At 41.3% G+C, this 24,111-nt stretch overlaps 1 long non-coding RNA gene across 1 annotated transcript in view; it reads left to right on the forward strand.

The window, feature by feature from the left end:
- Positions 1-14,990, forward strand: part of LOC126024448 (uncharacterized) — a 601,864-nt gene extending 586,874 nt beyond the window's left edge. Inside the window, exon 3 of the long non-coding RNA XR_007500879.1 lies at positions 14,965-14,990. This is a non-coding gene — a long non-coding RNA (uncharacterized LOC126024448). The remainder of the gene's footprint in view (positions 1-14,964) is intronic.
- The last annotated feature ends 9,121 nt before the right edge of the window (positions 14,991-24,111 follow it).

Genomic DNA, 24,111 nt, shown 5'->3' on the forward strand with positions numbered 1-24,111 from the left:
AGAACATAGTTCAATACAAGACGTTGATAAGGATCAAGTTAAGCCAATCCCAAATGACTAGCGCCAAACTTTGCCAGTAACGTTGTGACAGGTCATCTTTCCACCTGTGAAGGTAACCTACCATTTATTTTAATGAACCATGAAATTATTGGTATTATTCATAACCCACAGAGAATACACCTTGCCCTCAACCTTACTTGTAAACCTCTTAACTACTACTCCAAGAAATTGGAGCATGCAGTGGCAAACAAGTAAAATTAAATCAGTGGGTCAGGTTCAAGGATTTCATGGTTTGAGATCATGTATCAGATCTTACAGGGATCCCAAGAAGTATATACTTAGTGATTTGTCATAGCAGAGCATACGGGAAAGAAAAACAAACAAAAAGGCAGTGTTTATGTCCTACTAACCTTTCTAATTGTGTTTATTTACTCACAAATTCAGAAGGATTGCTAGAGACCCTATGAGCGAACAATGAAGGCATGGATTCAGAATCACCATCCTGGCTGCAACCAAAGAACTATGATTTATTGCTTTAATACAATAAGCTTCCTTATAGGATTTTAATTTAAGTGAAAATCCACTGTTGGAGAATATCTGGGATCACCAGTGCACATAAAATGCCAGCATTCCACTCTCTGGTATTAGAAGGTCTTCATAATCTCCTTTACTTGTTTATTTGATGTCAAATCCTATTATTCCCTGCTCCCAATAGATTGTGCACCCATTCATTATATCCAGCTTATGAACAGATTTCCTCTCTGCTTTTGTTTCTCTCTTCTCATATCTGTGATGCTCTCTGTCTGCCAAAGGCTTGGTTCATCCCTTAAGACCCAGCATCAGTAACGGCAAAATCCTCAGAGAGCAGCAAGTCCAATTCTCTAACCTATAAAGCTGCAATGTTGATTTGTAAATTCTAACTTCTATTGTTTTTATTCTAAGGATGGTGCTGCTAAGTGCATTATATAATTAGTTAGGTGGATTCCCCTATCATCACATTTGGAGCTATAAATCATCATTCTTTCCAATTTGTGGGCATAAAAAAAGAAACTCAGATGGATGAAGATCAAGGTCACAAAGATAGTGAGTATGTCACCAGTATCTGAATTTATATGGAGTTTGGGGTTTGCATTGAACACTTAAAATATATTGCCACCATCATTTTATATGTGAATACATTAAGTCCATGAATGGAAAGACGTTTAAGTCCATGCATTTGATTTATGGCTATGTTAACAAGCATTGGTGTTGATGCCACCCCCTTTGGCTGAAACTATGCTATGGTACCACGCTCCACTATGTTTGCCAAGACGATGTCAGTGGAGGAGCTGATAGCAGAATAAAGTTGCATGAGAGGGAGAGAAAGATAGAGCAAGAAAGAGAAGAGAATAAAAATGTCATAGAACCTGTGGAGGGCAAGAAGAAAACTGGAAACATTGGTGACAGGAAATGTCCACTAGTGAAGGGATTGGTGTTTATGAATAAAACTCAATCATGAATAATTTTTGTAACTGTGTAAGTCACAGTGATTCAATTTTAAAAATTATTTTTTAAAAGAAGATTCATCATCTCCAGGCCTGCAGATGATCCACTTTGGGTGGTTTCTCTTGTTCACAGGATTTTTCTTCTCATAGAACTCATGGGAGAAAACATCTATGCTAGTGGTGGGAAACTAACCACTAGAAAATAAAATTGAGCTCCATTCTTGGCAGTCTGGCTTAGTGATTGGGGGAGTGGGTCATGCATCTTTGTGACATACTCAAAGGCCATCCATGAGTAGCTAGGGTGGCAATAATATGTTCTAATCCAGTTCCTGCTGCTCCACCATTTCATTGAAAAAAAGGTAGGAGTAGAGTTTCACCTGGAAGTTAAGCCTCTATGATTCCAAATCTCATTCTTTTTTCCACTAAAGGAAGAATATTCTCTTACCACTGCAAACATTAGCATTCTCCCCTTTCTTGTGGTGTGTGAGCTCCGAGTCTGGACAATGAAAACATTGCCTGGTTGGAAAATGAATATAAAATATAAACAGCTGGACCCAGATCTTGAGATGCAATTTTGCTGTTTTGGAGCATGCAATCAAATAGTTGGAAGTCCGGAATTAAAATCTTCATCAGTGTTTCCCCCATTGTCCTATATATATAGTATTAGATAATTTTTCTTGTCTTCCATATTAATGCCTGGGATTTTTGTGGAGGCTGAAAGGGACTGAGATCTGGCCATCAACTTCCCACCACATATCCCCTTCACATGGGATTTTGGATATAGTATAAAGTGAGCATTGAGTCTTTTGATATAGTTACAAGGAATTAGCAAATATCATTTAATCCTTTGTTCTGGATTAACTACGCCCCCTCAAAAACTGAGATGACATAAGTATAGGCAAGCCAATTCCTCTGGGGGTTAAAAAAATACCCCACTTTTACATGATTTTGCTATTAGTTGTCCCTGGTTACTGTTCTGCCTCTGTCTCCACAGAGACCACTCTGGGCCCAGTAACCATGGTGATAAGAGAAGATATGAGCAGATGGGAGATCTACTTCCTGAATTTAAACCTCTTTGCTAGGGGGAAGAGTGTGAGGAATAAGGGAAAGGAGGACAGAATGCTCAGTGGGGAGGGAGAAGTTACACAATTCCAGTCCAGTAACAATTACAATGCTGGGGCAAATCATAATGTGTTTTTATGTTGCTGAGTCAAACTTGTCACCTTGACCTCAACAATTATTTATTTCCTCTCTTCCCCTTGCAGTCAGACCCTTTCGAACAATGTCATTTCCAGGAAAATGAAGACAAAAAAAAGAGTTTGGTAACAGGGTTGGAGGTGTTTCTTCAACATATTCAAGTGAACTGCATTAATATGCATTTAATGATGTATTAGACAATTCCAAACACATGAGTCAGAAATCATGTTGGTTTAGGTCTAATATAATCACAGTGGACTGTAGACCATGACCCAGGAGTACAGGTTATTCTATAAGGCTGGTTCATTATTTATCTTCTGGCAGACTTGGACCAGCTCTTGCTACTAACACTTGGTTTATATACTTAAAGAAAATCTTGAGATTGTCTAAGTTATCCGTTGACTTGAAAATTACTTATAAAAAATCTTCAAGGATGTTAAACTGAAACTTTTTTTATTAGTTTCTGCTGAGACCCCAAAGGCTGACAGTGATCAAATTGGTGTTGAACAACTCTATAGGCACGAACAAGAATTTCAAACACATCTTTCTCTGTCCCTTGCTATAAAAAGAGTAGAAGATGGGTCAGGTTCAAGTTCTTTAAATAGGAGTTTCAGTTTGTTGAGTATCATCTAATTTATGACAGAGAGGAGGGGTCCTTCCTAACCAGCTTCCAGCTAAAACTCTAGGAGGGAGATAGCTATTTGGAGAGCTTAACTCCTGACCCCTCAGAATTCAGGGACACACAAGAAGTGAATTGCATTTAACTCAGAATGTGGGGGGGTCACAGCTTAATGCTGTAGCTTTGGTAGGGATCAGGTTAAGAAAAAAAAGAGTTCAGAAAGTACTGGGAAGGGAAAGAAATAAAAAAAATTAGGAGTGATGCTCTACATTGGAAAAGAAGCTGGGAGCTTTTATTTTAGCCTGAAATAGACTTTTTATTGGGTTAATTTATTGAGGAAGACCTCCTCCAGGGGTGAGTGGAGGGGAATCCATTAAGAACAGTTAATAAAAAAAGAATAGAGTGATTTTCTATTGTACATTACTTTGTCACTTCATCATAAGTGGGTTTATGGGGTGTTATAGACTGAATTCTGTCCTTCTAAATTCCCATGTTGGAATCCTTACCCTCAGAAAGTAACTGCATTTGGAGAGGCCTTTAAAGATCCAATTTAGGTTAAAGGGGGTCATGAGAGTGGTAATCCAATATGGCTTGTAGCTCTGTAAGAAGGGCCTATTGAGAAACAGAATCACCCAGAAGATATGCTATGCAAAGATTCAATAGCAGGCTGAGCACCTATAAGTCAAAGACAGAGAGAGAGAGTCAGGAGAAGCCAACTCTCTGAAAACTTTGGTCTTTGTGTTGCAGTCTCTGTGAGTGGAGGGTAGTGTCTGTGGGTTAAGAGTCCCTGAGTCCTGGGTGCAGTCCTCACAAGTAAGATGTTGGCTTTGTTAATGCTGGAATTCTGTTGCCCGTGTTCCTTGGCCCAAAGACAATAAATCTCTCCAAGTGTTTCTGCCAAGCTATCCTTACTTTTGAAAAAGAACTTGAAGTTTTGCTTCTTTCTCTGCCCATGCCCACTTATCCCGTGGTTTCATCATGAGTTGTCTGGCTCTGTATTCCTGGCAGCTTTACTTCCTTGAGTTTGGACAGCTGATTATTCATGGCATGTTTCCTGAGTCTCAGGATGGGAGATGAATTTTCTGACACTCTGAACAAGAAGAAGGCTATGATGGCTCAGTACAGAAGAGCCAGCTTCAGCCACCATACCTGACTCAAGTCTGAACCGAAACCCAGAAACCTATCTATCTTGTCAACGATTCTCAAGATTCTTTTTCATTTCCTCTTCATGTCTCTCCACATAGTCCAGAGCTGAGATCAATCATGTGGCCATATGTCCATGACATTTAGTGATATACTCACCTGTCTACCAGTCTTGTCCACCAGAAGAAATCAGTAAATAAGGATCAAGAAGCATAAATCAATAGAATTTCTGTTTCTCAAAGTGAAAGGAGATTGCAAGAGAGAGAATTTGCCTTTCTTGAATGTTATCTGGTATGTCAATGTCCTTTGGGATTTACCAAGTCTGTTTTATTGGAAGACCAGTTAAACTGGCCTCAGTGTAGGGGACTCGAAAGAGGTCTTGTTTATCCTTGGATAATAATTCTCTCTTTTTAAGTTTAATCTATATTCTACCTTTGACCACAGTGCTAGTGATATTGATGTCCAGGTCTTTGGGTACCATTCATTTAGGGTCCTAATAATGAGTAGAAACATTACTTAAAGATGTGTGTTGCCAGGTTCTATACTAAAAATTATTATTTGTCTGGAATCTGAGGCAGGAGCCAATTTAATGGGAGCATCTCCCTTCCTATAGCTGAGGTCAATGGTATCCATAAAAGACAAGGTTCCACTTAACACCAGAATGATCCAATTCTATGCTTTTTTTACATGACTACCTATGCTCCATGTGATAGTTTTCTTGTCATTTGATTAATTTGCATAATTTCCAGATTTACTTTTGAGTTCAAAAAATAGTACATAAATATCCAGGAGTATAACCTGATCTCAAAAATTAGCTTTTGCTTGAGCTTTATAAAGCTTTGAGATTCATTAGGAGGATGGTGAGCTGAAGATGAAAGGGAGTTTTCTTTCTGTGGTCAGGAGCTTCTGGAATCACTGTAGGAGACCTGTCTTAACAAATACGGAGGTGTGCTGAAATAGGAGGAGTTTTAAGGAAGGAAAAATCCAAAGAAGATTTTGAGAAAAATCCATTGACTAGTTCTGCTTAAAAGGATGAAAGGTCGCTCAGGGCCTGACAATCTGAGAATGGGTTTGACATCTTTTGGGGGGCTTGCCCTCTCCTTCTATCAGTCCTGAGTGTGGATAAATGTAATAGTAACCCAGTTCTAGTTGAGTGAGAGCCTCTTCTTGTTTCTTATTTAGAACACTGACTCTGCTTCGACTACCTTTCCTGAGATGCAATGCCTACATTATGTTGGACAATCTTTTACCTTCCAATTATTCATCTTGGCCAATTTTCCTTCCAGAACTACTGATCTGTGTGAAAGTGTCACTGTCCCTTACAACATCTTCATCATATATTCGACATTTTGAACTGTGGATATCTAGTGACTTGTGAGAACAAAACCTTCCCAGCTGTTTACTTTGCTGAAAGTTGCTCATCTTTCTGAAACTCACCTACATAGACTTTGGACGTTGGTTTGCATCTGAATCAAAAGCTTTTAGTATCCAACCATAGCTCCTAGTTCATGTTAAGATCACAGTCTCCTAAATTTTCTGTGGGGACTGTCAGCTGTGACAGGGCTGCTCACAGCTGTCCATTTCTCTGCAGCATTGTCTTCAACCAAGGATTATTTGGTGCCCTCAGACAATATCTGATTGGCACTGAAACACAAAGGCTGGGATTTTGCCTCAGATAGTCCCAGTTTGAATGTATAATTGGTTTCCTACTGAACAGATAGATAAGGCTATATTTATCCTGAGCTTTCTTCTCTGATTTTTATCCTATCCTTCCAATACACTGCCCTAAGAGTATCTCCCTAATAAATCCCTTATAAAAGGATCCCAATCTCAGCCTCTAAAAAGAGGAAACAGGATCCTCCTCATCTCTTGGCCCACATGGGTCTTGCAACATCTGAAGCTTTTCCATCTCTGTTTCTTACACTTACATGGTTTTTAATTTAGATATTTCTATACTCTCATTGCATTCTCACAGCCCTACCATTAGTTCTTGTATTCATCCAAAATGCCTTTCTCTTACCTCTCCATTCTCCTAAACTCCTTGGTCCTCCTTGCTTTTTTTCTGTATGTTGGCTTTAAGGTTCATCCCTTGAATCTCCCTGGCTATACTTGTGCCTTGTTCTTATTAACATTTTGCTGCATTTTCCTTGGATATGCCTAACTCAGCAGTAATGAAATGAACTCCAGGCCTCCCAAGACTGCTGGGAAATTCACAGCACCATGCAGAATGCCACAGAGTCATCCATGGTTCCTACCTTCTGATGCTGCCAAGAAATCCTTCTGTGCTCCACTCAGCTTTGTTTCCCATAGTAGTTATTTTAGATCTTTTTTCAAGATTCTCAAACTTCCCACCCACCACTTCCCACTCTTTCCCTGTAGATAACCTTATCTTCAACTTCACAGAAAAAATGGGCAGATAATACCATCTCCCTCTTCTTCCTGACTTCACAGGGACAGACAGCTACTTGCCACTCCTGTCCTCCCCAACAACTTCTTTGCTTTCAAAAATAGTCTTGCTCTTCCTATGAAGGCTCAGCCCCCATGCTTTCCCTTGGCACAGGCCCTGCCAATTGCACTCCTCCTTTCTTCCTTTTCAATCCATCCACGAAGAGAGTTCCTTTTAGTCTAAGTTTCTTTTACCTTATGTCCATGTCTAAATATAATCCCATCCTTTCCTCCCATTAGCAATCAAACCGAATGATACTATTGTCTGTGTTGTCAGATTTTACTTCCCAACCCTTATATGAAATTGTGCTTCCCTTAGGCCACCCATTCCCTTCTCGATTGCCTTTTTTTCTTGCTTAAACTTCCCAAACCAGTGACAAGTCAATAGGGTCCCTTCTTATATACCTACACTAGTGGTTATTTCTCTAATCTCAATGGTTATGTTTCTTTTGTCCAGAGCTCTTCTTTTGTCTCAGTGTGTATATACTAGGGTATACTGTCTTAGTACTCAGCTTTGATAGTTCACATTAGACTGAAGATTTATGGATATGATTACCTTTTAGATATTGCTATCCAGAAGTCTTACTAACACATAAATTCCAACATATCAGAATTGGAACTCATCATAGTTTCCCTTGTACATCTCTTCTTTTCTTTTTTTGGAAGGTAGTTATACCCAACAGTTCTCAGGACTAAATTCTGGCTCTATCTTTAGGATTCACTACTGGCAAGGCCCAGAGAACCGGATGCAGTGCTAGGGATTACATCTAGTTCAGCTTTTTTTTTTTTTTTGGGGGGGGGGCACACCCGGCGGTGCTCAGGGGTGACTCCTGGCTGTCTGCTCAGAAATAGCTCCTGGCAGGCACGTGGGACCATATGGGACACCAGGATTCGAACCAACCACCTTTGGTCCTGGATTGGCTGCTTGCAAGGCAAACGCTGTTGTGCTATCTCTCCAGGCCCCCTAGTTCAGCTTTATGCAAGACAAGTACCCTAATTGTTGTACTATTGCTCCAGCCTGCATCTCTTCTTTTTCTGAGCTTCTAATTTTGGTGGATGCAGCAAATTAATGCTGTTTTCACATAGGATAGGGCCATCTGGACCCTCATTAAAATGATCCTTTTAGCTAAATGTAAGGATATCGGGATCAGAGCATCCTATTAAGAGAGGGCCCAGATGTACTGTTGAGGGCCTGCTGAAGAGTAGAGAAGAGCATGTGAAGATGGAACAAAGGTTAGAAGGGTTCTTCTAACATACTGCCGGGAAATGTCAGGGCTTAGACAGCCACTGAGGAGAAAAGCAAGGAATTACTTTTTTTCTTTTTTTTTTTTTTTTTTTTTTTTTTTGAGTCTTCAACATAGAATGCAACATGGTTTGGTGTCACATTTTGACTTTGGGTTCCAGAGTTAAGACAGACCATATTGCTCTGTTTCAAGCAACACATTTTGTATTGACTTAAAACAGCAGCCGTAGGAAACTAATGCAGTGGGTGGTGCCACTTCCAGACAGGAAGCCACACTTCTCTCCATCTCTCTCAATCACAGGCTGGTAGGTTCTCACCTCCAGACTTTCTCCTTCCTTGTTCTTCTGTGCCTGAAGGCAAAACAGCATGTCTGAGTTGAAAGCTTCAGTGTGGATTCTGAAGTCTGAGGCCCAAAATATTCTGTGTCATCTTCAGTCTTCTATTAGTTATCATGATTTTTTTTTCCTACCCCTTTACGGTGAAGCTAATAGTTCAGCTAAACTGGGATATTCCATTCTGAGATAAAAATAGGTGGAACACTGTAGAAGCAAGTATAGTGGTAATTGCTATGGGTCACTATGCCTGTGTGGTACCAGCACTGCCTTCAATTCCCCCTGTTGGTGCAGAGTTAGGCTACACACTGACTCTCAAACCAACCCCTCCTTGATACACATGCACCTGCCATTTGTCAGTTCTACATCCACCTTAATGCATATTAAGGGTCTGAGGATCTCACCGCTGCTTCCTTTCAGCATCAGTTGACCCCACGATGTGTGGGAGGTACCCTAGCCTGTGAACATTCACTGAAAACATTGTGAAATACTTGCTGCATCCCAGGGACAGCTTTTGACTCATACTTGAGGCACCTGAGAGAGCTCCTTGCAAGAAAGAAGGAATGGATCTATACTAAGATGGTTCTGACAACCCAGTCTAGAGAGATACCCTTTTCCCATTTGAGCACCACCCAGCCACTGCCAGCCCCTACTTACTTATGTGGACTTCCCATTGCTTGCAATATTCCTGAAAACAGGCTGCTTTTATTCTTGCAGATCAAGCCTAGTAATTTGATCCTGATCTGGGTTGAGTATACTTAGACATCTGATGAGATCTTACCAAAGAGAGAGGACAGAGGTTGTCTGGGATGATATTCTAGGCCAGTTTCAATGTGTGCACAGTGTTTTCCTTTTATGAGGGTGTTTTCATTTATGAGGTTGACTCAGTTCCACTAATAGGAAGGAGAGGGAACTGACATTCATTAGGGGTTCCCAGCACTCAGCTGCCACTTTGGAGAGAAATCCATTTTCTCTGCCTGCCATCCATGGTCTCACCATGCCCTCTCTAGACTTGTGTGCAAGACAGCTTTGGCCCATTTCACATAGGTGGTAACTGTTGCAGAGAAACATGAGAGGATTCATTCTATGTTATTTAGTCCCTGAGGAGTGGATTCTATTCTGAGGTCCAGGTGTAGAAACTTATCATACTGGATGTCCCTTTTGGAGTCCCCAGTCTCCACAGTTGCATGCCATTTCCTCCTGCTCTGTCCTGGAGATCACTTGTGACCACTTCCCTGGAGGCTTTTGCCATATGTCAGCTCTGGCTACAATGAACAACAAACAGTCTCTTCTTCTCTCCTTTAGTCACATTGTTACCCCTACCCCAGCTTCCACCTATCTTACCTGGATGGGAGGGGTCTGTGGTTGCTAATAAAGGGGTTGCCTCAAGGGTGTGAAAAGAAATTCATTGAGATTCAGCAAGAGAAGCCTCAGGAGAAGGATGAAGGAGGTAGAGAGCAGGATCAGTAACAGGGCAGCTTATGAAGGCTGCTTAAAAGGTTAGCTTAGAAGTCACACATGGTGGCTAGGGGCTTATAATAAATCTTCATGTCTCCTGACTGCTTGTGGATCATTTCCTCATTATTATCCTGAACTCTCAGACCCGCCAAACCAAAGAAGCTGCAGACTCCTGGTTCAGCCAAGAAAGGCCTCACCCTCCATCCACCATCATCCAGCACCATCAAGAACTTTCATTAATTTAATTTTTATTAATTTAATTATTATTAAGCACATGATTATCACTGACTTCATTCTGGACTGGGCTCCCCTCAGTGTCCCTGAGAGGGAAGGGATGTGATTGTGAGACAGGGTCTGAGGCATTAACTTATGCCCAGGGTTACTAATAGAGAATTAACCTTCCAACTTTATAAAAATTCATTTAACTCTAAGCTATCCCATTTTCTCTGCAGCCAGGAGGGCCCTCTCCTGCAGAATTAATTTTACTTGTGGTGATATTGAGTGTGAGTTCTAAACTTGCTAGAACAGCTTTCTAGGCATTTTAGGATCTGGATCCTGCCTATAATGGCAAGTGTGCCTCTCATTTAACCATTGCATTCATGAATGAGACTCAGCCCCTCCATGAATGATTTATTTGCTTCTCAGAACTTTCTCAGATGTCCCTGTTATTGCCCAGGTGCTTCCTGCCTGGCAATGTCTTACTTGTCACATCATGTCTTGGTGAGTCTAATGGGCTCTTAAATCAGAGCCCTCTTGATTCCTCCAGGTGTGTGATTTTAAGAAGCTCTCTGTTCCCCAATTCCACAGACAAGGCAGCAGCTCCCTTTTTTGCAGTCTTGTCCTTGGTCCTCTGTGCTTAGAGCATCCTTCAACCTAGGGTTGGTTAAGGCCACATACTACTCTCCTGCCTTGATGTGTAGGCATTTTCTTTCTAGTGTGAATTGTATGTAAAGTCCCATACAAAATTCCTCCATCTTTCTCTCAAATTCACACATTTTACAAATTCTGAAAGAACCAGAGATTCCTATCTAAACTTAAGGATCAAATACTCATATTCAATCTTTGGAGAAAAGGAATCAGAGAAGTTGAATACCTATGTCGTAGGTGGTAGAAGTGACTCCCACCCGAAGAATTAGGTCCTAGAGGTGGTTCATCAATTATATGACAGATCACCTGACTCTTGGGCAACATGTCAAGATATACAGATAACTAATGTGAAGTGGAAAGTAAGGAAGTTGCCTGGAGTTAAGAGTATCTCTCTTCTGCTCATGAGGCTCACTTGCATTACTCAGGGTAGACCCTGGGTATTTTGGATAAAGCCAGCTACAGGAAGGCACCTGATATATACACATGTCTCACTAACCCCATGAAGAAGAATTTAACTGTGCCAGAGTCCACTTGATCCTCAGGGCATGGGAATTGGCTTCCATTAATTGAATGCATGGAGGAGATGTGGACTTAAGCTAGATCAAGAAATTGCTTATAAAGTAAGTCCTAAGCCTTGAACAGGTCTTTTTGAAACATTTCCATCCATTATAGACCCAAGGGCCTGGAGCCATCCTAGAACAAGCAGTGGATATTCCATAAAGAAAAAGAAGGAAGAGGAGAAAAGAAGGAGAAAAAGAAATGAGAAGAAAGACGGGGGCCCGAAGAGATAGCACAGCGGTGTTTGCCTTGCAAGCAGCCGATCCAGGAAAACAAAAAACAAACAAACAAAAATAAATGAGAAGAAAGAAGGAGAAGTAGAAAGCATAAGAACAAAGGAGAAAGAAGAAGGATAAAGTGAAAAAAAGGAGAAGGAGTAAAAAAGGGGTCTGGAGTGGTGGTGCAAGTGGTAAGGAGTCTGCCTTGCCCATGCTAGCCTAGAATGAACCGTGGTTTGATCCCCCGGCATCCCATATGGTCCCCCAAGCCAGGAGTGATTTCTGACCTTATAGCTAGGAGTAATCCCTGAGTGTCACCTGGTGTGGCCCCAACCTCCCAAAAAAGGAAGGTGAAAAGGAAGGAGATAAAGAAGACGAAGAAGGAGGAGAAGAAGAATAAAGAAAAAGGAAGAAAGGAGAAGCAACAGCAGCAGCAGCAGCAGCAGCAGAAGAAGAAGAAGAAGAAGAAGAAGAAGAAGAAGAAGAAGAAGAAGAAGAAGAAGAAGAAGAAGAAGAAGAAGAAGAAGAAGAAGGAGGAGGAAGAGGAGGAGGAGGAGGAGGAGGAGGAGGAGAGAAGGAGGAGGTGGAGGAGGAAGAGGAAAAGGTAGAGGAGGGAGAGGGGAGGAGGGGGAGGGGAAAAAGGAGAAATAGGAGAAAGAATTGAATCAGTTTAGAAGAAACTTGATAATGAGAAATAGTTCTATTTAAAGTCATTTACACGGGGAAATGTATGTTCAATGTAGACCTGTCATCTCCAGAGATGAGTATACAATTCTTAGTGGTACAGGGACAGTCTCCAAGGAGAAGAATGCATCCTCTGTGCCTTCACAAAGATGTTTTTATAGTTGGGCTCTTTCCAAGCTGCCTCTGCTGGGTAAGCATCCATTTATAAGGTGTTGTCAAGTTGAAAAAAATTTGAATATTGGACATTTTTTTATATTTTTATATGGACCTTTAGATTTCAATGGGTGTTGTCCATTCTTTTCTGGAGGTCTTTAGTTTCATTGTTTTATAGTTTCATAGTTTCAATGGGTCATGCCTGCTCAGAGTATACTACTATCTGTACTCAGGGATTGTTAGGTATCCATCCCTCCCCAATGCCCTAAACTTTATGTTGAAATGTCAATCACACCTGGATTACAGTGCTGCCCCCCACACTGATGTGTGCGGATCTATAGAATTAAAAAAAAAAAAAGAATTTGGTTGAGGAGAGAGGAGAGAAAGAGGCAGAGAGCCAGAGGAGAAGCAGCAGAGAGAAGGCTGCTTGGAATAAGTTTAACATAGAATCCATGTGAGAAAAAGCATATGGTGGATAGGACCTTGGGATAAAGCTGGCTGACTTTGATGAAACTTTAACTGATTGTTCATGAATTATTTTTCCTTTGCTACTACCCTGAATTTTCAGACCCTTCTGCTGAAGAGGCTAAAGGTGTGGGCTGTGTATTGCTGAGAAAGGTCTCACCTAGAAATGTGGACATTAGACATTATATTTTATATTAACTCAATAAGGGATCACCCTGGTAGGTATTAGAGAATCATATAAGGAGAAGGGGAATCAAACCCAGGTCAAATACATCAAGTGGACTTCACTTTGCCTCCATGCTCTCATGCCTCACTTTCTGCGTCCAGCTGTAGCCTCATTTCCTGAATCTTCAATAGCATTTGCGAAGTAAAGGATGTGGTCTTCATGGCTTTGGACTACAGGCTGATACCTAGATAGCTTACCCAAAGGTTATTTCCAATCCCAAACCCATCTATCTGCCTGCAAAACTAGGGTGAAGCTGGCAGAACCACTTTGGTCATGAACTGAATCCATGATGAGGAGTCTGCTGGATTTCCAATGAACTGATTTGGACTGTATTGGACCCTATTTAAAGACTATTCCTCAAGTCTTAGCCCCTGATGGTGGTGGTAGAAGTTGGTCCTTTTCTCCTTGGCCAATCAATATACTTCGGGTAGAGAAGAAGGAGTGAGGAACTGGGGTCAGATTGCAGCTTTTTGTGGGACTCTCTATGGCCCATCCACCATGGTAAAATCATGGAAAAAGGCAGGCCTAGTGAACCCTGTTTTGAATGGACCTTATTCGGAACCCCAGACACTCTGTGTTCTTGGGGATAGAAAGAGAGAAGCTGTGCCAACCCTTTGCCAACAGCCTTGTCAAAGTTCTGGGAATGAAATAATAGTAAGTCTTGCATTCTTGCCTTGCAATAGTAGCTGAATCTGGTTTCATCCCAGAAACCCATATGGTTCTCCAAATTCCCCCACCTCCGAGAATAATCCCTGAGCACAGAGCCAGAAATAAGCCCTGTGCACTGCTGGGTGTGACCTCTGAACAAAAATAAACAAAGAAACAGAACAAAACAAAACAAAAATCCAGGGAGCAGATAGATCCAGCACACACAGAAACTGGGGAGGAGCAAAACATAGGGACTCTGGAGCGTGTCCTGAGGCCAAGCTGCTTCTGGTCTGGCTGGAGGCAGAGTGAGAGGACGCTGGAAACCTCTAGGCAGCTTGATGCAAATAGTAAGTAAAAACAACTGTGAAGAAAAACTAGCTCCTTGGCTCATGCTGGGATGTAATCACATTTCCCTGTCTGGATTCTGCTTTCTTCTGGTCTGTTTGCAAGGCATCTTTGAAACTAGCTCCCCTGAGACATAGGAAATGACACCGTGCAGACAGCTGAAGTTGGGACGATCCCTTGTTATATTAAACTCGGGGTTTTTCAAACCATCTCATCAGAGGAAATCAGTGAACAAAGTCGGAGAATGACAAGATCTTCAAATATCCTTCGCGGTGAGCAGGCTGCAGTTTGGGGGCTGATTTACACATAAATGACACCAGACAGATTTCTCTCCAGGGCTTGATCAAAGACTTGATGCCTTGGCTGGTCCAGGGTGTTGTTTTTCATTGACAAATGTGGCTACTGCTAGGGCATCTCAAACCTTTCCAGTCTTTTGTGGGTGTAGCTCTCCACCAAGCCTCCTTGTTTTGACTATAAAGCACCCACAGTGCTGGGTTTCACTTTGCTCTTTCCTCCAGATCATCCTTCAGTTAATCTCAGCATCCAGTCATGGTCACAGCCACCCTCCTGAGCTGTGTGATCGCATCCTTTTAGCCCCAAGCACTTCAAGCAACTGTCATCCTCTACTCTGAGATCCTCTGAGCTCCATGATTCATGCAGCTCTCTCCACATGTGTCCAAATGTGTTCCTTTTCCAGGGGCTGCTGGAAAAACAGCTCCGCTTTGTATATAAATAAAACAAAAAGTCCTCCCGTTAAACACCCCTCTCCTCTTCCTTTAAACAGTAGAGCTTGGATCTTCCAAATGAGTCTCAGTCGCCCAGGTCCCTTGCTGACTAGTTCTAGATCTTTTTTGTTCCATTGTTACTTCCTGGGCAGAGCTGGTGTGTGTGTGTGTGTGTGTGTGTGTGTGTGTGTGTGTGTGTGTGTGTGTGTGTGTGTGTGTGAGAGAGAGAGAGAGAGAGAGAGAGAGAGAGAGAGAGAGAGAATGTGCAAATGAGAGAGTGTATGTGTTTGTGTGGGTGAAAGAGAGAGAAACAGAAACAGAGAGAGACAGAGAGAGACAGATAGACAGAGAGAGAGACAGATAGACAGAGAGAGAGACAGACAGACAGAGACAGAGAGACAGAGAGAGAGAGAGAGATCCCTTGCCTTGACTTCATCTATACCTGCTGCTATTGGAGTCCCTGCTGGCTAGGCCAGCTCCCAGCACCGATAAGGGCTCATCAGATGCTTGTAAATGTTGGTTTGTTCATTAGGTTCTCTTTCTGGCCCCTGCCTGCCTTTGTCTCGTGTGGAAACAGCTGCAAGGCCCATGGCCAAAGCCCCTAGGTCAGAGAAACAACTGTCTTATGTTCTTTCCAAAACTGAAGATTGCAACATCCACACAGCCTTAAGTTCAGAGCTGTGGGAGGAGGCTGCATGGAGTAGTGGGAGGGCGAGGGTGCAGGGTGTGGCCCTGACAGAAGGGCTACCGGGTCACCTTGAGCACTGAGGGAAAAACTTCAGAGCTAGACCACTCAGTCTGGCTGCTCAAAATCTCAAGACTGAAGCTGCTCTACCCAGCTTTCTTCTATTCTCATTGTATTTCACCCTCTCATTCTATCTGTTCATGTATTATTCCCTTTTTACCCTCATGGAAGCCAACACCAGTATCCGAACATATTTGCCAAGCATCAGTCTCTGCTCTTTTCTTCATGTCATCCAGCTCCAAGGACATTGCAAACGACCTTCTGGCTGGAAATCACTGTCTTGGAGCGTGGCGTCACCTGGTGTTCAGAATAGTTAATAGCTGCAATTTCTTTTTCTCTCTTTCTCTCTTTCTTTCTTTCTCTCTTTCTCTTTCTTTCTTTCTTTCTTTCTCTCTCTCTCTCTCTCTTTCTTTCTCTCTCTCTCTCTCTCTCTTTCTTTCTTTCTTTCTTTCTTTCTTTCTTTCTTTCTTTCTTTCTTTCTTTCTTTCTTTCTTTCTTTCTTTCTTTCTTTCTTTCTTTCTTTCTTTCTTTCTTTCTCTCTCTCTCTCTCTCTCTCTCTCTCTCTTTCTTTCTTTCTTTCTTTCTTTCTTTCTTTCTTTCTTTCTTTCTTTCTTTCTTTCTTTCTTTCTTTCTTTCTTTCTTTCTTTCTTTCTTTCTTTCTTTCTTTCTTTCTTTCTTTCTTTCTTTCTTTCTTTCTTTCTTTCTTTCTTTCTTTTTCTTTTCAAGCCTTTACTGAAGAGCAATGGGTAACCATAGATTTAGATCTTGTTGAAAGCAGCCACATCTAAGGACCATACGTAGTCCTCAAAAGCAGTGATCTGCTCCTCCAGCATGTCTGTTCCTACTTTATTGTCTTCAACCGCACACTGTTTCTGTGGAAGCAGAGAACCAGCCTTACTGGAGTGCTGTGGGTACCCTATGCTCCTGGTTGAAACTCAGAATGGGCTCTGCTGCTTTTTGCTGATCTGTTTGATAGTTCAGGCTTGAGTGTGCATGGTCATGACAAAGAAAAGAATGCCCTCTTCTCCTTGGCATTGACTTGCAAGAATATTAAAATGTGTCTTTATGCCATCAGAGTGCAGAAGGGTGGTTTGAAGAGATCTCATTCACCTTTCTCTCAGATGAGCTAACTGAAATCCAGGGATAAGATACTTCATGATAAGCTTGTTGAAGAATTCAGTTTTCTCGTCTCCCTGCCTAGTCTTCATTCTTTCTAGCACCAAAATTAATTATTGGGGAATGTGATTTTTATTCAGATTGCTCTTTCAGTGGAAATGAATGATCAACCCTCATTTTGGGAATCAGCCTCTTTTCTAAATATCCATTTTCCTTAGATCCAAGTTTGTCCATCCACCAGAAAGTTTTCCCAGGGCAGCTGTCTCCTCGAAACCATGCCTCCCTACTCAGTCACCCATCCATAAGGTAACTAAATCCAATCTCATTCAGTGGTAGTCTAGACCTTGAATTCAGTTCTGAAGGTTTTCTCTATGGGAGAAGCAAATGAGTGGTTGATTCCAAATCAAGTTGATTTAGTCTTTAGTTCACAGCATGAATAACTCACCAGTCTCTTCCTTCCTCCTTCCCAGCATGTTCACCTCCCTAATTTGAAAACTCTTCTCCTGGCTTCCTAATCTGCAATCTAGTTCTCTTTAGGTCTGGCTTGAGATTGCTACCTAAAGGCTATTTCCAACATGTAAATATTTATTTCTCCTTAAATACTTGTCCAAAGACTTTCTGATTCTGTGGGGGAAAAGATGAAGCCAGGAAATCAAAACTTGCACTGAGTGGATGTGGGGCTACCTCTTCAGCTCCCTCCACTCTCTGATTGCTGCTCTAATGACCCCTTCTCTTTTTACTGCTGAAGGGGTGATATCTAACATGCATGGATTATCCTCTACAGGCCAGGTCTGTGCATGATGATTCATACATTGATCTTAATGTTTCAAGGTAAGTCTTTTTGGTTATTTTCACTAATTAAAGAATCCGAGAATGTAACTAAGGCTTGGGGGGGGGGTCACACTTCTACAAAGGTCTGGAACCAGGACCAAATACTGGTACACTTGCTCCAGAGACCTTTAATGACCTTTTTATTTTTTTTTAACTATCTCTCCTCTTTATAATGACAACTTTCTTCTTTATTTTTATTTTATTTGTATTATTTTTAGAGTGGAGGCACACCCAAGTATGCTCAGAGCTTACTCTTGGCAAGACATTGTTCTTAAACTGTTTCTTGACTCCATGTACTTTTTAGATGTACTATTCATTATGTTTGAAGTCAATAAGGGAAAGAGAATCACTGAAAATGTGATTGGAGTTGAGGTTCAAATGAACATGGAAAAGCTGAGAGGGAAGAGATTGACTCAGGATGGGAGAAATAGACCCGGTGACTTCATCCTGAAGCTATAGGTAGAACAGCCATTGCTCACAAGTAACCCCAGGGATTTCCATGTCTCATGCCCAAAGAAAAGATGATAGGAGATGTTCATGAAGGCACCACATCTCAACATTATAAGCCCCAGTCCCCAAGCCAATGGTGAAAATGGTTTTCCTCCACCTTCCACATTGTTTTCAGTCCAATTGACAGTGAGTGGTTAGTCATGTCTCCCAACTAATCAGGACTGAAATGGAGTATCTGCCTCATAGTAAAGCTTCATAGTAAAGTGAACAATGTCATTTACTGAATTTGCTTGGAAGCAGGTGTTTACTCAGGCTTCACATCCAATCCTGTTTAACTCTCAATTTCAAGGTAGTTCCTTCTTGTTTTTCTGGTTTTGGTTTGAACCACATGCTTCTATGCAGTGGGAGCAGCTGTTCTCATCCATCAACTAATTTATTGCCTGGACTGATGATGTAGAAGTTCTAGCATCCAGCCCTGTTTTCCTTTCTCTTGGGAGATTTAGTTTTCACTGGCGGGTCTTGATTTCTTGGGAGAATAAGTAGACATTTTTAGCTCTAGGAAGCAACTCAGTAAGAAACAGAAGTACCGTACTTGTCTTTGGGCAGTGACCTTCCCCCCAAATGAAGGTCAGTTCAGAAGTAAATAGAAAACTCAAATTTATTTGTAGTTTGATTATAGAGTGACCCCTTACTATATATAAATAAAAGATCACACATTTTTCATCTATACTTTCCCAAAGTCCATGTATGTGAGCACAAGGTTATTATATGTGGGAGGCAGCAGGCCAGGTGGTTAGGAGCTTGGTTTGGGGTCTCCTACACCCTATGACCACATACAAGCTGATTCCCTGTACCCCTTGATTCCATATTAAGAGGATGCTGCTGCTTGCCTTCTGGGTACTGGGATGATCTTAAAAAAAAAAAAACAACAACCTGCGGGGTCAAAATTATGGTTGATTTTTTTCCCCTATTACTCTCAAGAAAGACCAAAATTTTGTAAGATAAAAACATTAGGTGGGCCAAAGTGATAGTACAGAAAGTAGGGAGTTTCTCCTGCATATGGTTCTACTGGGTTCTACTCCAGGAAGAACTGTATGGTTGAACACAGAGCCTGGAGTAAGCTCTGAGAATTGCCAAATATTACCCTCACCCCCAGTGTTGACCTTCCTCCACCAATGTTCCCAGAGTGCATCCTATATCACCACTCTTTGTCCCCTGGCCTGCCAATATAACAGGTCTATTTAAGTTTAGATTGTTGAAGTTTAGGTCTCTTGATTCTATTGTTGACTTTGACTTTGGCTTGGATATTTGAATCTGCCCTTTTTTTTTTCTCCACCAATGAACCTGAGACCACTTGGCCCCTGGCCCCGTCTTCTCTTTTATATTTTCTTCTTAATTTTATAGAAAAATGCAGAAATATGAGGTAAAACAAAGTTATATGTGTCACACGTTCTATGAAAAAAGAGGGAGCCCCTATTTAAAAGATAAAAAAGGGGAATGAAATGGTGGTTTTTTTTTTTTTGCAGAGGCACCGCAAAAGGTAGGAAAATAGAAAGGAAAAAACCTTTGGCCTATAAACAGGGAGACCCTACCCAAGCATCCTGGAATACTTAATTGTCTAACCTCAGAGACTTTTCTCCATGGTCCAGTAAAAGTTCTCCTAAATCATGGTTGTGTCAGTCAGCTTTCTGTAATTAGATATTAGAGATCTTGGGTTTTTGCACAGATCCTATGTCGAAGTCAGAGTGTCACATTTAATTTTTAAGTGAAAACAAAACAGACACAAAAAGCAAAGGCAGACTGTAAGTAAGATGTTGCATAAGATCTGTGATAGAGGCCCATACAGCACCTTTGTGACTGGACTCCTAAGTTCATTGTAACCCTGGAACTAAAGCCATCATGTCCAGCAGCATATACCTAGGAATTTTTACCTGGTGTGCCATTACATGGGAGAGTCCTTAAGTGGAAAGGACAATCTAGGGATGCCATGTCTCAGAACCAAGGTTGTCCCTTCATCCCCATGGATTTATGTCACTGCCAAATACTCCCAGACCTTCCTGCTGCCACCTGTTCCTTTTCCAAGGCCCTGTGGCCTTCAGATCTAAGGACAAGCCTAAGGTCTTTTCTTCAGGACTGGCCTGACCTCTGACTCTTTCCCTCTGCCTCTCTCTGTTGCTGGAGTCTCTGCATGCAAAAGGGAGCAGATCCTGGGAAAAAGCTGGTACCAGTTCCTGTGGGCAGTAATAGAGTTCTCCTTTTCCCTTTTCCTCAACTTTCCCTCCTCATTGCCCTACTCCATTCTCTTCTCTCATTGTCTTTCTTTAATAATAGATTCTCTTTCTCAAACCGAATGGAGATTATTTCCGAAGAATTCTCTAAACCCATTCTATGCAGTGCTCCAAGCCAATCAATCAACAAAATTTAGAAAACCTACTACAAAAGGAAAAAATATTTATTTAAAAATGATTTTTTTAAATTTTAGTTTCAGCTCCCTATTTTTTGGAGGGCCGGTTTTCTTCAGCTTTTATTTATTTATTTATTTTAAAATAAAAAAATTTTTTTACTTAAGCATCATGCTTACAAAATTGTTCATTGTTGGGTTTCATTCAGAGAATATACACCATCCTTCACCGGTGCACTGCACCCCTCCTGCCACTGATGTCTCCCATGTCCCTCCCACTCCCACTTCACCCCAACCCCTGCCTGTCTCTAGGGCAGGCATTCTCTCTCTCTCTCTCTTTCTCTCTCTCTCTCTCTCTCTCTCTCTCTCTCTCTCTCTCTCTCTCCCCCCTCTCTCACTCACTCTCACTCTTGTCACTGTGCTTTGTGCTATTGTTAATGGAGAATGTCTTTCAGGGGTTACTCCAGGCTCTGTGTTCAGAAATTGCTTGGGGAACCATATGGGAGGCCTGATGGAACTCACATTAGTCCTAGGTCAGCTGCTTGCAAAGCAAACACACTACCACTGTGCTACCATTCCAGCCCCTACTTGCATGTCTCTTTATCCCCTTTCACCACCAAGTTCTTGTCTGGAGTGATTGTTCCAACTATCTATCTGCACTCTGCTCTCAGTGTGTGTGTGTGTGTGTGTGTGTGTGTGTGTGTGTGTGTGTGTGTGTGTGTGTGTGTAGCTCCATATTTTTATTTCAGCAAAGGGAGAGATTTCTAATAGCTCTAGTTTATTGAAATTTTTTTGGTGTGGGGGTCATTTTCATGGAAAAATATACATGACCAGAGAGTTTCTATGAAACAATGTAAGGGGAAAAATATTGGTTAAAGATAACTAAAGATTTTAGTCCTATTCAGGTTTGTTTATAAATGATCACTTAATTCTTCCAGAAATTCTAATTATTTTCAAAGAGGTTTCAAATAGCTTAATATAAAAACATAATTTCCTGGGTACTAAGAGATAGCTCAGGGTCCAATGCTGTAGGCTTGGCATATGCAAAATTTGGAGTCAAATTCCCCAGTACTGTTGCCTAAAAGCAGGAAGAGTAGACCAAGAAGCCCTTAATACTGCTGAGTATGGGAGGGTTATGGACCCCATTATCTCTGGGCCTCAGCACCTTCTCATAATAAACTGAAGTATTGAACCAACAAAACAAAAGAAAGAAAAATACAATTATGTTCACTCTGGCCTGTGCTTCTTTAGTTGTATGTGAGGAGGGGTATGGATTGGGAAACTCAGTTTGGCCCCTGCTCGTTTGTTTTATTTTTGTTTGTTCGTTTGTTTTTGTGGGGAAGGCACTGTTGGGTTAGAACTACTTCCTCAAATATTTTTGGGATCACTTTGGCACATGCTTCTTCATTTATTTTAATATTTTTGTTGCTGTTGCTGCTTGTTTGGGAAAATCTTGATCATTTTTGGGAAACTCTTTCTTCTTCAACTACTAAAGAAAAATAAACAAACAAAATAATAATTCTTTTTGATACCAGATTGTGTATAGTTTCCCCTGCTTAATGCTTTGGAGAGAACAGATTCAAGTGGAGTTGGTCAAAACTCTGATCTTAATCTTGACCCAGATTTATCGTCAGGGTTGAATCTCATTATTTGTATAGAAGAAGCCACCAAGACCCTCTTGAGATAGCCACAGAAGGACAGCCAGGGCCTTTTGGGGGCAAAAAAACCTCCCTTTCTTCTTTGAAGTCATGGACAGTCTGTCTGGAATGACTGACTCTGTCCTAAATATTTCAATGAATTCCTTGGGAGACAATAGCAATCTTTTAATCTAAATTTTCTAGTTATAGGAATTTTCTTTGGCATTAGCACTTAGAACACTCCTATTACATAAAAGAGAAATTATGCAAGATATGAAATATATAGAATAGAGTTCTTTTTTATCTCTCCCTCGCAGCAACAAATGAAATAAAATTCATTATATGTGATATGATGTATAGTCTTCCATTCTGGTTCTTTATGCCTTTGTTATTACAACTTTTATCTGTACTTGATTGTTATTTGCATTAACCTTTACAAAAATAGACTTCTTTAATTGACTTGAAATTTTAGAGGCTTAAAATATTAGATCCTAGGGCTTTGGTCTCTGTAAAATTCATTCTTCATTTGGCTTAGTTATTTTTAATGAAAGATTTAAATAGTCCATTTTTTTTAAATAAGAGAACAAAATGGTATACAGTGTTTCTCAGCCACTTTTCTTATCACCTTCTTGCCTTGTTTTCCTCTCTTGTTTCCCTCCCCCACCATCCTGCTTCCTACTCTTCTATCCCTAGTTTCATGCCATGGCTTCCAATTTATGTAATTTTCAAGCTGTGTTCCTCTTAGAATATTCTGGAGGCCCAAATGGGGCACCGTGTGGCCCTCATTGAGAAATGTGCATCAGAGTATATGTTCACTCCTATCCCACATTCCCAGTGCTCTTGGCAAGTTATGGTGGAAAAAGCACTATCGGTGCCTGAGATGTCAAAATGGCACCTTTCACAATAAGGCCAAGCAGAAGCTCCCAGTTAAGAGTAGCATCATGAATGCAGAAACTTCTCATCTAACGTGGGAAAAAGACTACTTTCTTGGGGCATGGGCTTGGTTACTGGATATTCAGTAGGAGTAGGAGAATGTGACAACCTCCAATGTTCAGAGGTATTGAGTTCCTGGAAAGGTTGAATTGCCATAAAGCTGGGAGCATCTCCTGACTTGTTGAGAAACAGAATAGTTTTTCTCCTGCCTTAATGAGAGAGCCTAGAGTCTGAAGGTATAGTTAGGGAACATTCTTTGTTTTCCCAGTAGTCTGATGGACAAAATGACCTGGAGTCTACAATGTTCCCCAGGACACTGTGCATGAAAAAGCAGATCTGAGAAAATCAGAGCTACCTCAGGATCCAGCTTTCTGGGATGGGGAGGAACTTTCTCCAAGAATTTATAGGTTAAAGAAGCTGATGTGCTTTGGAAAACTCCATCCAGGAAGGATGCCCCATTATGGGGATCAGGGAGAAGCCCTAGGGTGGAGGTTTCAATTGATAGAAGCATTTCCTCTATATGAGAACAACAGGCAGGAAGTCACTAGGAAAATTTACACAAACACCTCAAGGGAGAGGTTCCTGCTCCTTTACTGCATCCTAGAATTTCACAACTGTCCCAGGAGGTTAATAAAATCTCATCTCCTTTCTGGTATCCATGGTCACTAGCCTTGGTCACTGACCCAATGGCCTGAGAGATGTGGACAAACTTGGGACTCTGTGAGGACACTTGGCCAAAACAAATCTGGACTGGAAAGTGAGGTTTATATAAGCGTTGGTCTGTTATACCCAGTAGCAAGTGTGAGGGAAAGTGTGTCTGCAGATTCATTCCATGAGCTTGCTCTTCCTGCTTTCCTTTTTTTTTTCTACCTGTGATGTTGGTTCCAGCCAGGTGGCACCACTGTGGGTCAGTGAGTTGAGTGGAGCAAAAAGCACAGGCACAAAAAGCTCAGGGGATTCTGTGCATGGCAGGCAATAAGCACTGAATGCTGATTGCAGAATGCACTGGGGAGCAGACGAAGGGATCTTTTTTAATATGACAATTGCAAATCTATGTCAGTCTGATGTTATTTCAGAAATATTTGATGATCTTTCTGAAGCTGGTTCTGGAATTTTCTATGTTTAACACTTTGTACTGTTGTTGGTGGTAGTGCTAGTATGGAGTCATACCTAATGATACTCAGGAAC

Source organism: Suncus etruscus, chromosome 12, assembly GCF_024139225.1.
Source record: "Suncus etruscus isolate mSunEtr1 chromosome 12, mSunEtr1.pri.cur, whole genome shotgun sequence".
NCBI lineage: Eukaryota > Metazoa > Chordata > Mammalia > Eulipotyphla > Soricidae > Suncus > Suncus etruscus.